Raw genomic sequence first — 12,710 nt, 5'->3', positions numbered from 1 at the left:
AGGTAAGTAGAAAAATATAAGATTTAGTCGTCACAGCTTAGTTTACAAACATATACAAAATATAGGATATGTCGTTTTGATTTGGGAGATGGACTGTCCCTTTAATTTTAGATTGGCATATTAGGCCTGAATCCATCGTTGTGCTAACAGTCATCATTTCCATTCATTTCATGCATAGCCTGGGGCATTGATTTGCAATTAATTATGCTGAATGCATATTGCATTTGGACTTTTAGTAACTGACAGGTGCATAAATGGCATTTGATGGCACTCTGGCACAGACAGGCTGTACTTTGCTAAAAGGCTCTGGAGCAGCATCTCAGCAGGTGTCCACCCCTCTTCATGTTAAGGAGGAGAGTTGCTTGAATTTGAGTGTATACCAACAAATAAATCTTTTTAAAGGAGTCTGTTTAGTGTTTGGTATGTACCGGATCAGCCTGTCAAATGTAGTGCTTATGTATCTTCAACTCACACTGCCTGCAGTGGTGCAGCTGCCCCCCAAAAATGTGGGAAGCAGGACAGCCAATGAAAGAGCAGGAATCTTTTTCTTGAACCAGGATCTCAATGAGTGACTCGATTTGAGCCTGGCAGCTACTTTCTGAACAAGATCTAATGAATAGTTCTCTCAATCTTGACCATCTGCTAGTGGAACCTGTGGCTATAGGACAGATTGTTGGTCAGTGAGTGACATAACATCTCATTGAGCTATACAGTCTACCTAAGTAGAATCCTGAATCAATGCATGCAAAGGAATATTTCATCTGGAAGATAATCCTGGTAATGCATTGAGAAGTTTTTATAGGGCGGGCAGCACTAGCTGTCAAATGAGCATAATGGAGTGTCACAGAGAAACTGACCCCTTTTTTTGCAAAAAGTATAACAACTTGAAAGGTTCAAAAGGATCCATAAATTTACATATATTAATTCACAGGAGTCGATTCTGAGAAAATAATGATCTGCCCATCACTAATTTACAATAGAGAATCCTACTTATGCAGGAAACTTATTTAGGAGACTATGTTTATTAAATCTGTAATCTGTTTTAATATTGACAAAAGGCCAATAGGTTTGAATGTGTTTAGCTGCCATTAAAACTAGACTATATGTGCCTTAGAGCATCTTTTTGCCTCTTCATTGTGCTTTGCGGTTGCAAAAGATGACCCTAAAATCAGCATACAGCAAGTGGTTTGAGAGGCGCTGCGTGTCATAAGCGGAGCGGTCCTCACATATCACGCACGACGTTAGGAGTTCCCTCGCTTCCACGGTGAAAACGCCCCTCTACTCTCCTCCTAGCCCTTCCCGACCGTGAGCATCCCTGCCGCCGGCTCGAGCCTGTCAGCTGTCCCAGCCTGCAGGGCTACACCTCCCGTGGCAGAGGGAAAAGGCGCTCCGGGGCGGTGGCGGCGTCCGTCTTCCAGTCTCCCTGCGATCTCAATGGTCACAATCTGGACTGAAGCTTGACACCCGGACCTGACAGGACAGGTATGCGTTGTATTTGTTTGTCTCGCGCGGTGACAGCGGAACAGGTGCGTGCTGCATTTTGCCGGTTGTTGGGAAATGACATTGTAGACGAGGATCGGGGAGCATCTTCGAACCGGTGACAAGCTTTGGCACAAAACCGTGCTCTGCATGCTCCGCACCGCTTTGTGCTTCAAGTGTCATGGACGGATGGGGAGGGTGTTGCCACGGAGCTTTAATCCGACCAATATGGTCGGCAGGCTGCTTTAATAAGCTGCATAGAATCAGGGCATCCTTTATTTCATGCATACAGTATGAAGGCCCAGAAGGCAGAAGGAGTCAGCAGGTGCACCTTTCTTAACGCCTTACTGGATCACACAGCGCCTGATCAGCCCCGTTTCTGAGCATATTCAACCCACAAACAATGGTTCGGAGCTATTCTTGGACATGTCAGTGTGTGTGTGTGTGTGTGTGAGAGAGAGAGAGAGAGAGAGAGAGAGAGCATTGTGATCTCTATGTGGAGCTATAGGCTAACAGCTGATGCTCACGATAATGAGCTAATTGAAGACTGAGTGTGTTGTCGCGGGTGTGGCAGAGGGGGCAGGCGTGGGTGCCTCGGCGAGCGGAAGGTCTCCTCAACGTGTGAATTGCAATTTGAGAAAGTGGGCTAATGAACTGGAAATGCTCTGAAACTAGAATTAGAGTAGTTTATTGTATAAAATAACTTTTACATTTACATGAATAGATGGATAGATAAAGAAAAGGGATACACTGGTTCTTGATCCAGCCCATCAGATTACTTTCCTTGATATGTTGGATTTTTCTTGTTTTCAGAAAATACTAGCTATGTCTGCTCATCTGTTTCAAAATATAAGCTGCAACCTAAACTGCATTCCAGCTGTAGGACCCCCCAACAAATTGACTAATCAATGGTTTTGGTCTTAGTCTACTAAGATTTCTTTAGTCGAAAATAAAACAATGTTACATTCGGGACTGCAACGAATGACTCAGCCACCAGAAGTTCGGTTAAGAATGAAACAACAAAGAGTTACAAACAAGTAAAGTGCAATATAAGAAAAATCTACATAATTGCACCATTCAGCAAGTTTTATTTCACCACCTCCAGACAAGCCAGACTGTAAAAGTTACCATTATCAGTAATGCATCCTTCTGTTCACCCTCATCCTCCTCAGTCCTTGTGTATCTGCAGTCGCGCCACAGGCTACAGTAACTCTCTGACTCTGTATTTGTGTAGGCAGAGTCTGCAAGGGGGCAAATTAGATCTAAAATCCATTTATCTGCCATCGCTACCGCTGTCCCTCCATGCATCCTCAGTCTCATTTTTGCTTTTCTTTCACCTGCTCCACTTCCAGCCTCCCTGGTGTGCATTACAATGGTGCATCTATAAGCAGTGTGGCGCTCCTCTGTTACAAGCCTTTGCTCATTCACATTAAAGGGCAAAGCCTCTTTGTGTGGATGCATGTTCTGTTAAACACCAAGAGGAAGAAATTATTGAATACTTGTTTTCTAGGCTGTTGTCAAGGTGGTTCAAGGAGTCTCACTGCGGGTAATACAATAATGGAATTACATGCTACATTTCCCACAGAGCAATTTACTCTTATCTATGACAGGTAAGATGTGACAAACAGTCGAGCAAACTCTTCAGTAAAAACAGGAAGGAACTAGCAAGGTTATATGGTGGACGTATGCATGGTGTTCACAGGCGGAGACTCCATTACTTTCCGGTCGATGTGTAACCAATCTGTCACCGCAGCGTGTGCCATAAGAGTAAAGGTTAGGTCACATGTTGTATGGCCGCAGGATGCATTTTTGTCCATGCGTCTCTGTGCACGTAAATTCAGCGTGCTTGCTTGTTTAAGGTAGCACACTGCAATACAATTCCCTGGAGTCCTATTTCAAGTCATCCCGTGATCGATTTGTAATAGCTCATTGAAGCAGGGCCAGTGGTCTGTTCACAGCCAAATTGGAATTCTCCACAAGATAAACTAAAGTCTCTTAGAAGTGAGAGGAGCTTTCAAAGGCATATTAAAGATAACAGCATACAATACACTGTCACTGCATTATCATCACAAATGATGTGATGTGGGAAGCAATTCCTAACCCAGGAAGACATCCCTATGTCTGGTGATCTAACATATTAAAATCAAGAGCAGTAACTTTGTTTGAGATAGGTACATCCTATTGGCATCATTAAATGCCACATCACAAATCAAATGTTTCAGTTTAAAACTAGAAAAAATGAATTTTTTGGAGTATTAAGGTCGTTTGGGAGTTTAAAACCGTTTATTGACATCGTAAACTTAAAAAACCTTAATATTTCACTAAAGTATAAAAGTTGATCACTTACTAATAACTTGGCAGCTTCTGTGTTCAGAACTTTATGTTTATGTTTGATGAACAAAGACAAAAGAGACTCTTATCTTAAGTTATGAGCATATGTGGTGAATAGTTTTTTACAAGCCCTGCATTGAAAGACTTATGGTTTAATATCACTTTACATATCCTGAATAAGGACTCTATTGCGATAATTGACGGTGTAGTAAAGGTCATAAGAATGATCACTCTCATGAAGGAGAATCCACCCCACCATTCTTTCTTTGACAGTTATATGGTACATGATATATTGCATATTTGATTTGAACAGTCTGACCAGATCTGGAAAGAACAAGTTATCCTCCCCACAGGGTGTATGTTGTGTTCGCACTAAGTATATGTAATTCAATTTTGGGGATGACTTTGTGGAATTGACTCGAGGAATAAAAATATAAAGTAAAAGTATCAGACAGGTTAAGAAAATGTGCAATAACATCATTTTCACAAGGTGCAGGGAAAAGGAAACATAACGCAAAGCATTGTTGTTACTGGTTTTATTTTTCCTTTTATTCACATTCTTGTTGATATCATGACTCACCATTATGTTGTCTGAATTGAAGCATATGCTCTGAAATTTCTCAGAAACATTGTCAGTGTATAACTGGAGTTGTTATGTTAATATTGCACTCAAGTTTTTATTTAAATGACAAAATACTCAGTACTTTCATTTGTTTACAATATTGAATTCACAGATGATCATACACCCATAGGCTTTATGTGGTTAATTTTATATAGACTATTTAAATACATGCTATATTGCCATATTTACTGTTATCTATATCACATATCTATATGTTATGGCCACATCACCCTTTCATGATGAAGACGGCTGTTTAGTTGTGGGGGTGGAAGCTAGGGCTGAGATTTTTTTTTGTGATTGATTAAGTATTGATGGATTAGTATTCAATAAGGATGGGACTAAACAAGCGTGTTGCTATGTTCACCATTATTTATTGGTGTAAGATTATATTAATAAAGATTAATAATTATGTAAGGTTATTATTTAAGCATGGTTCAACTACTTACATAACCTTGTCTCCCCATTGTGACACACAGTACATCTACATCTCTGTTTTTGTGTTCATGGCAACCCTTTTTTTAAAAACAGACTAGAAGCTGACATTCTTCTCGAAACGGTTGGTCATCCTCTCCCACCCACCACCTCCACCACTGTCTCCACGTGTCACTTCAGCGCACCCACCTCTACATGAACTGTCACATTATTCAGTACAGTGTGGCACCATGCAATGCTTCACCTCCTCCTCTATCTTACCACTGTGCGTGTGTATGTACAACCAGCACAATAATTCCTACAGGCTGTTCTCTCTCTTTCTCTTTTCTTGTCTTTTTCATTATCTTATTTTGATATGCTTGACAGATGATGTTAGGCGAGGGTTCCCATGGTAACTGCATTTTAAACAGGCACGCCTGATGTCTTTGTGTTAACCATCGTTAGTGGTGACACTCTTTGGTCAAATAGAAAAAAACTGAGCTGTGCTGCAGGCACAGTTTGGCGCCTGTCATTTTCTTGTCACTGTGGTTTTTTTCCTGTTTGACAGTGGAAATAAAAGGTCTGTACAAATTGCATATAGGGCAAGTGGAGGAATCTTCAGAATAGTGTAGACTCTGAGCATGCAGGAGATGATTTTACTGCAGGAATCGGTGAGGGATGGTTGCCCTCAATTTAATTAAGCGTGACTCTTGTGATAGAGTGGAATATAATCTGGGAGTTGTAGAGCTATATGTTCATAGATAAATTCTGCCTGATAGATTTATTTTTCTAGGTAATTCATCATCATAGCAATAGAAGAAAAAAAATCCATCCTATTTTATTCAGTGCATTGTATTGTGTTTTTTATAATTAATGAGAAAACTGGACAATGTGCATTTACTGCAGCTGAAATCATGATGATTGCCAGACTGCTTAAGTACAGAGGCACAATAACAAAAAACCACTGGAGACAATAACAGCAATAACCATATGATGTTATGCAATCAGTGAAATAGCACCGCGAGAAATAATAACTATGTGAAGCTTATAATCTTCTGATTCTGCAGAGGCCTCGCAAAGGAGTTGCTGAATTCACTCTGTGGTTTAGTTTAAAGGGTATAGTTTGAGATATTTTATTATTATTGCACTATTTCACACACACTGCACAGTATAGACAGCAATGGTACAGTATGTCTAGGTTGCAGTCTGCTTTGCTCATTGCATACGTGAACTGCTGCAGCATGTTTGTCAGTCTGGACTGTGTTTGCCAGTGAGTGTATCAACAGTATGTCAACATGTCTCACAATCAGTGTCACCCACACAAGTGTGCAGCGATGGTTACTAAAATAATCCCTGATAGAAAATACAATTTAAATAGGCGAGCAGTCTGAGTATTCCAATCATGTTATAGGAATTCAAATTGCTTTTGACCTTTAACGTAATAAACAACTAAAGAACAAATTCTGACATGACCCCTTCAGTAAATGGATGTAAGATTACTTTGTGCTGTACAATAGAGGAGGTTGGCTCTTCCACTCGTTGTAAAAACCGATTAATATTTAAGATAGTCATCTCATAAATCAAACGATGCATTCTGACAGCTCATTTTGAGAGATTTCACTGCCTGATTTGTTTTAATCAGCGAGGATTAACTCTACAATAACCCCCCCCCCCAATCACAACCCCCTGCTCTAATAATTTTTGATACGCACATTTGGCACCTTCTTTGACTCCGAGCGATAATGGAGCAAACACAGATAAGTTTGTAATCACAAAAACTGTCATTTCATATCAGCTCAAAAAGGGGAACTTAGTACTTTAGATATTGAAGTGAAGAAAGTGTACTAATCCCTGTAATATCCCCTGCTGTAGTGCAGACCCTTCCCACGAGTGTGCTTGTACACTGCCGATGCAGGTAGCAGAACTTCCTCCGGGCCTGCCTTCTCTCGGGGAGGATGAACTTGCAGCCTCATTGGTTCGCAAGTCGTATCATTTATCTCTGTTGTGGTGTGACGTGATTTGCGGCAGACTTAACAGTCGTGCTACGCAATCTGCTTCCAAGACTGCTGAGTGCCGAAGGTTTGGAGAATGTGTGTATGTGGTTTCCCCTGAACAAGGACATCTCGCCACTCCCACTTCCCCCAACCCCCACTGGCCTGTACCTGGTTTCCCAGAGCCAGCCTCTGCCCAGCAAGGATTGATGGACTGGCTGTATATTCCATTAGAAGGAAAGCACTGATTATAAAGCTGAGATGTGGAGGGAGCTGCATGATAAAATGGCAAGGCTCATTGAGAAACGTTCTGTGATTGGCTAATACTGTGGGTGGCCTCTGTGCATGTCAGTGGAGATACCGTAACTTGACATATGGTGTACACGGTTAATGCACAGGCTTACTAAGGCTTAAGTCCTGGACCCAAGGCTTCTGACTGAGTATCAAGGAACTTACAATATATGAGCTCAAAATCTATATATTTTAATATACAATATTATATATTTGCACCACAACTTCCATTAACAATTGGGCCAGGGAAGTCATGCTATGATGATGACCAGTGCACTCAGACTCACTAATTTTTTAGACTTTTTAATGCTTATAGTTCATTATTATATAGGTTTATATGTTAAAAGAATAATATGAAATCATATGCTTATTAACTGTAGATTTTTGAAATTCAGCTCAGTTGAAATAAATAAATACTGTGACCGGTTATTATTTGTAAGAACTGCAAAGTATGCTTAAGTCATGTTGTCTCATCCCCACTATTGAACCTTACAATTCATACACAAACAATGCAAGGCCTGAGTCAGTTACTAGTGCAAAACTAGGTCACCAACAATGACTTTGTGACAGTTGCATGATCAGGACCATGGACAGCACATCAAACAAGCACGACTATGACAGTGTGCAGCTCAGGGTACACATATCTATCACCTAATATTGGCAAACACAACATATTCACCACCTAACAGCTGGAATACAATTCAGGGAAACTTACACACTCCTATTTGTAGCTGTCCAGTGACTGAATTAATGCTGGCGTGGCATATTGTCAAGGGAGGGAAGGGCATCGTGTGCTCATTAAATTGAACACATAGTGTTGAATTACATATGCTAGATAGCAGTGAGAACAAAGTACAATATTATAATACCACAGAGAGTCTACAGCCATGCTACGTCTCTGTACTTAGACACAGTGGGTGGTGGTTTGTGCTAACATCAGTAGGCTAACATGCTAATATTTAACAAGTATACTGCTTGCTTGAAGGCATGATCCTCTCTGCTCTGCCTTTGATTGCCTCCATTGGGTTGGTTAGGTTTCGGCATGAGAGTGAGACTGGTTAGGGTAAGAATATCAGAGTAAGCCAATCAGAGGCAATAGGATGATAAGTCAGGGGGTCAGAGTTATAAGGATCCGTCCTTTGGGCACTATGGACATGTGTACCAAATAACATGACAATCCATTCAGTAAGTGTCAAGACATTTCACTGGAAACCAACAAAAGTCAATCTCATTGTGCTGTTGCTAGATCATATTTTTCAGTCTGCACCAAAGTGGTGGGCCAGCCAATAGGATTGGAATCCTTAGGGGTAGTGTGGCTACAAAAATTATATAATTTTGTTTAAAACCAAACAACCCAAACAACCCCCCTTAATTGGGATTCTCAGCCATTAAAGCAGTGGCTGTCTTTGTGCTAATCAAAGGCATCGTGGAGAGGGATTAACCTCCAAAAAGTGCCAGAAATCTATTAGGGTGGACAACCTGTCCAGCTACTTTTACACTTGGCACGACATTAAGAGAGAATTATCTCTTCAAACGTCCTGGAAACAGACAGATGGTTTGATTGGAGCACACTGTCTTTGTTTCTGGGCGAAAGTAATATCCCATATTAATGAATGGCGTAATTAACAGGAGTACAGTTTGGGGCACGCTTTGTTCATTTCTGTGAATGATGTAGTCTCAATAGATGTTCTGGCAAAGGCAGAAGTGTGCCTGGAGAGCACATTATCTGTGCACTCCTCTCTGCAGCAGATTACACATAACAGATCCTGCAACTACTGCCACAAACACTATTTTTAACACTTCTGTAACAAGATTTAGTAACATTAAAACGGAATAGAAAGAAATGAAAATGCTTGGATGAGCAAAGATTGATGACAAAAACATGTTCTAGAAAAGCCTTTTTGTGAAAATTTGTCTTGTTACAACCCACATCCTAATCTTGTAAGCGAGGCTGTCCATAAGCGGGCGCACCCTTGTACAAAGAGCCCAGATATTCAGTCATTACATCTGAACGATCAAACAGGCAATTAATGGACTAAAAATCTAACAAGCTGAACAAAATGGATGTCTTAATTAAAGGGTCAGTTAACCCTAAATTACAAAACACAAACAAAACATGAAAAACACATTTTCCATTTTCTCACTACACCGTCATGGTGTCCAGCCATAGTCTGGGTTTCATTTGGATATCTGCCACTGTTTCCAGTGAGACCATTAACTGGTCTTTGAGCACCACAAATTAAATTCTGGTCACATTCTGTGTAGTTAGAGGTTGTCTCAGAGTTTGTAATTTAGGAGAACTGGCCCTTTAAGTGTCCTTGGTCATTTTCTTTATTCTTATTATAAAAGCAGTTTGACAGTGGGGGAGTTGCTGGAATCACTGGTTTGTATGGAAGCATAAATTGCATTTGCAAATAAGGTCACCAAGTGGAAACAAGTCATAATGCAATGCAGTATGGGGGATAACACTCCTGGGGGATGTTCTGAGAAATGCTTGAGAGGATGATGCTTTCCGTACAACGGCGGAACAGTAGCTGTCAAGAAAAGAAGAGTACAAATGTGGCTCGTTGAAGCAGGCAGGTCTCATCTACACAGTTAAATGCTGCACTTTGATCTAAAAGCTGTAAAATAGAGCAATCAGCGGCTTCCACAACGAGCGGGATGCAGCTCCCTCCTTGTATTGAAGAGAGCTCTGAACCTGACACCAAATGTAGAGAAATGTTTTTCGAATCTCGATGGGTTATTATTTCGAGATAAGGCAGGTTTTCTACAAGAATTTAGGCAGGTATAGTATTTGGATTTACTGTTATACCACTCAGATTTGTTATTTCAGATTATGGAGGGGTCTTGATTTACGCGTGACCAGATAAGGTGCTGATGACACTGTGACTCGTGTTTTTCGTCACCTATTTTTCTAAAATGATGTATCAGACTTCTCTTTTCTCCAATATACTCTGGAGGAATTACACTTGACGCTGTTAGCACATGTACAATATTCCTGAGAGCATGAGGAGCGAGAGGAATCCACAAGCTGCGTCTCCCCTGCTCGGCTGTGACATATTTCTGAGATGCTATATTTGACAGATTTCTCCTGCCCACCTGCCAATGAAGGATGGGCCTGTGGGCAGCTGACGCCTGCTTGAAGACGCATCAATTTCTGGGGCCTCCAAATTGACAGACTCTTTGTTTGAGAGACGGCATGAAGACAAATGGGCACAGGAAGGCCGTGGTGAATGCTGCATCACGGGCATCATTCTGCCCCAGATGATCAGCCATCATGTCCGTTACTATCTGGCAATTTATCTGAGCCGGCCTTCGGCGGACGATGAGTGTTTTGGGGCGTCACATTGTCTGCTTTTTGTTTCCTTTTGTTGACGCTGTGCAGTTTGAGCCTTCTTTCCTCTTCAGTGAGTGCGGTTTTCAAAATCTTGCAGTTGATCCGGGCTTACATCAGGACAGCCGCGATGCTCGGTAATGATTACTGTGTATCTGGACTGACTCTGAAATGTGGAGCGCAGAGGAGGTCATCTCCAGAGATATAGACCGACATGGCGAAGCTGATAGAGTCCTGAATGAGTCGGTGATAGGAAAGTCTGCCCGTGTGTTTGATACAATAAAGGAACGAGGCTGAATCTCGTGTCTTATCTTAAAAGATTTTCACTGACTGATCAGCTAAACACAGCTTATCTCATTGATGCCTGCAGTGTTTTGTAACACCCTTGAATGGGCAACACTTCTTATGGAAACAAAGCGTATTCATTTGATTTGAAGATGGGATCTGTTCTTTCTGACAGTCTGAGATACCATACATCATAGACATTAGATTTATCATCTTTGCTTTTCATCCAAAAAGACAGTCAATATTTGAAACAAAGTGTCATGTGATGAAAAATGTTTACAATGTGTTGGCAAGCATTTTACTGCAGTAAAAAAGAACATTACAGATGTCCACACAGTGTTGGACCATCTGTACATTGTTCTATGTTGTGACAGCCAGCCCAGGAAGCATAAATGACTCATGACTCACTCCCCATAATACTGAATGAATTACAGGGTTTATTATGCAGATAATCTGCTAAATACTGGTGGTTCTTTTGTGTCACCAGCAGCTAAGATTGTCAGGTAATGGCCGCTGTATTTTTAGGCCCAGTGAGTTCTGGGGTTTCAACCTGCAAATTAAAGTTACACGTGGTGAGACTGAAAGGCCAATTCTAATAGATTTTTCACAGTAACCTTCAGAAAAGAAAAAAAAAGTTTTACCAGGATATCATTTCTGGCAGTGCAGAAACATAATTTAAACCTTTATGTAGGGAAATAATATTACAGAAAGAATACAGAAAATATAGTGAATCAGTGAAATTATTAATCAATGAATCAATGAATGGGTTGTTTTTATGTCTGATCAAATTTCCAGTGGGTGGAGTTGCAATGGGAGGACTTTTCTGAAATCTTGGCTCTGCCTCTGGCACAAACAAACAGCGATACACTGACAGAGCTTTTTGGGAAGAACTCACACTTTTCAATTTGTGCTCAGCGCACACTAATATGTAGCCTGTAATTAGACTTTATAAAAACCATTTGTACTCATTATTCAGTTCATGAGCTGAAGCAGGATATTTTCCAAACAGAACATGTTGTACTGAATGTTTTGGTAAGAAGTCATGTCCTGATCATTTGCAAAGCTTAGAAGTGATTGAGACTGTTCAAAGAGATAATTTAACCTCAACTGTGACTTGCGAGGTGTAAAACAGCATAATATTTCTAAGAGCTTTAAAGTAGAGAATTGACACCTTGACTCAGATAAAATAAAACTGTAGAAGCTTCAAAAATAATATTTGTTGCATGAGCATTGCAGTTGATTGGACTGTACTGCAGGTGTCCATGTCCTTTTTTTCTGGTCCATGTACTTAGACTAGGACTATGTGGGTTCCTCTGATTAGACTGAATTCTCTGGCAACCAATGCAAATAATCCCACAACTGTTACCATGTTATTCTGATTGCTGCTCAGTTCTGATTGGTTTAGGCCAATTAGTGGCATCACCTTTTCCAATAACACCCCACAGACTTCTAACTAATGAAAAGAGCACAGACCAACACACAATGATGGAAAAATATTAGATGTATCTGTATAATGAATCGCTTTTATCAGTTTTGATCACAAGAATAACAAAATGAAGCACCCAATGAGGATTTTCCCCCATCACAAGTATGGTGTAGCTTTTGAATGAAGAGGGGTGCCAATCAGTCACAACGGACTAATAATGATTATAAAATAATTCGAAAATAGCTCCGTCAAGCCATACAAAACCAAAAAGCAGACAGCAAGCAGCAATAAAATATCACCAAAAACCAGAACTCTGAATACAACCCCGATTCCAAAAAAAGTTGGGACGCTACCAACGTTGGTGCGGTACACCTCAAAACAACACAAATCAGAGAGAAACAATAGTGTTTGTAGTGGCAGTTCAGTAACAGTGATTATTTTACCATATATACACAGGGTACTCACCGTGCAGACGATCAGACAGTGCTGCTGGAGAATCTCTGATCCACCAGGATATTCCTCCTGACATAAGCTCCAGAC

The 12,710-nt window shown here is 40.7% G+C and overlaps 1 protein-coding gene across 1 annotated transcript in view; it reads left to right on the top strand.

Annotated features, from left to right (window-relative positions):
* The first annotated feature begins 1,364 nt into the window (after window positions 1-1,364).
* si:dkey-178k16.1 (band 4.1-like protein 1) overlaps window positions 1,365-12,710 on the top strand; it is a 50,736-nt gene continuing 39,390 nt past the window's right edge. The window contains exon 1 of the mRNA XM_059333728.1: window positions 1,365-1,482. The gene's annotated coding sequence lies outside the window, so the exon portion shown is untranslated. The remainder of the gene's footprint in view (window positions 1,483-12,710) is intronic.

Source organism: Centropristis striata, chromosome 5, assembly GCF_030273125.1.
Source record: "Centropristis striata isolate RG_2023a ecotype Rhode Island chromosome 5, C.striata_1.0, whole genome shotgun sequence".
NCBI classification, from domain to species: domain Eukaryota; kingdom Metazoa; phylum Chordata; class Actinopteri; order Perciformes; family Serranidae; genus Centropristis; species Centropristis striata.
Note: the sequence above shows the minus strand (reverse complement) of the source record. Positions and strands in the feature narration are given on the sequence as shown.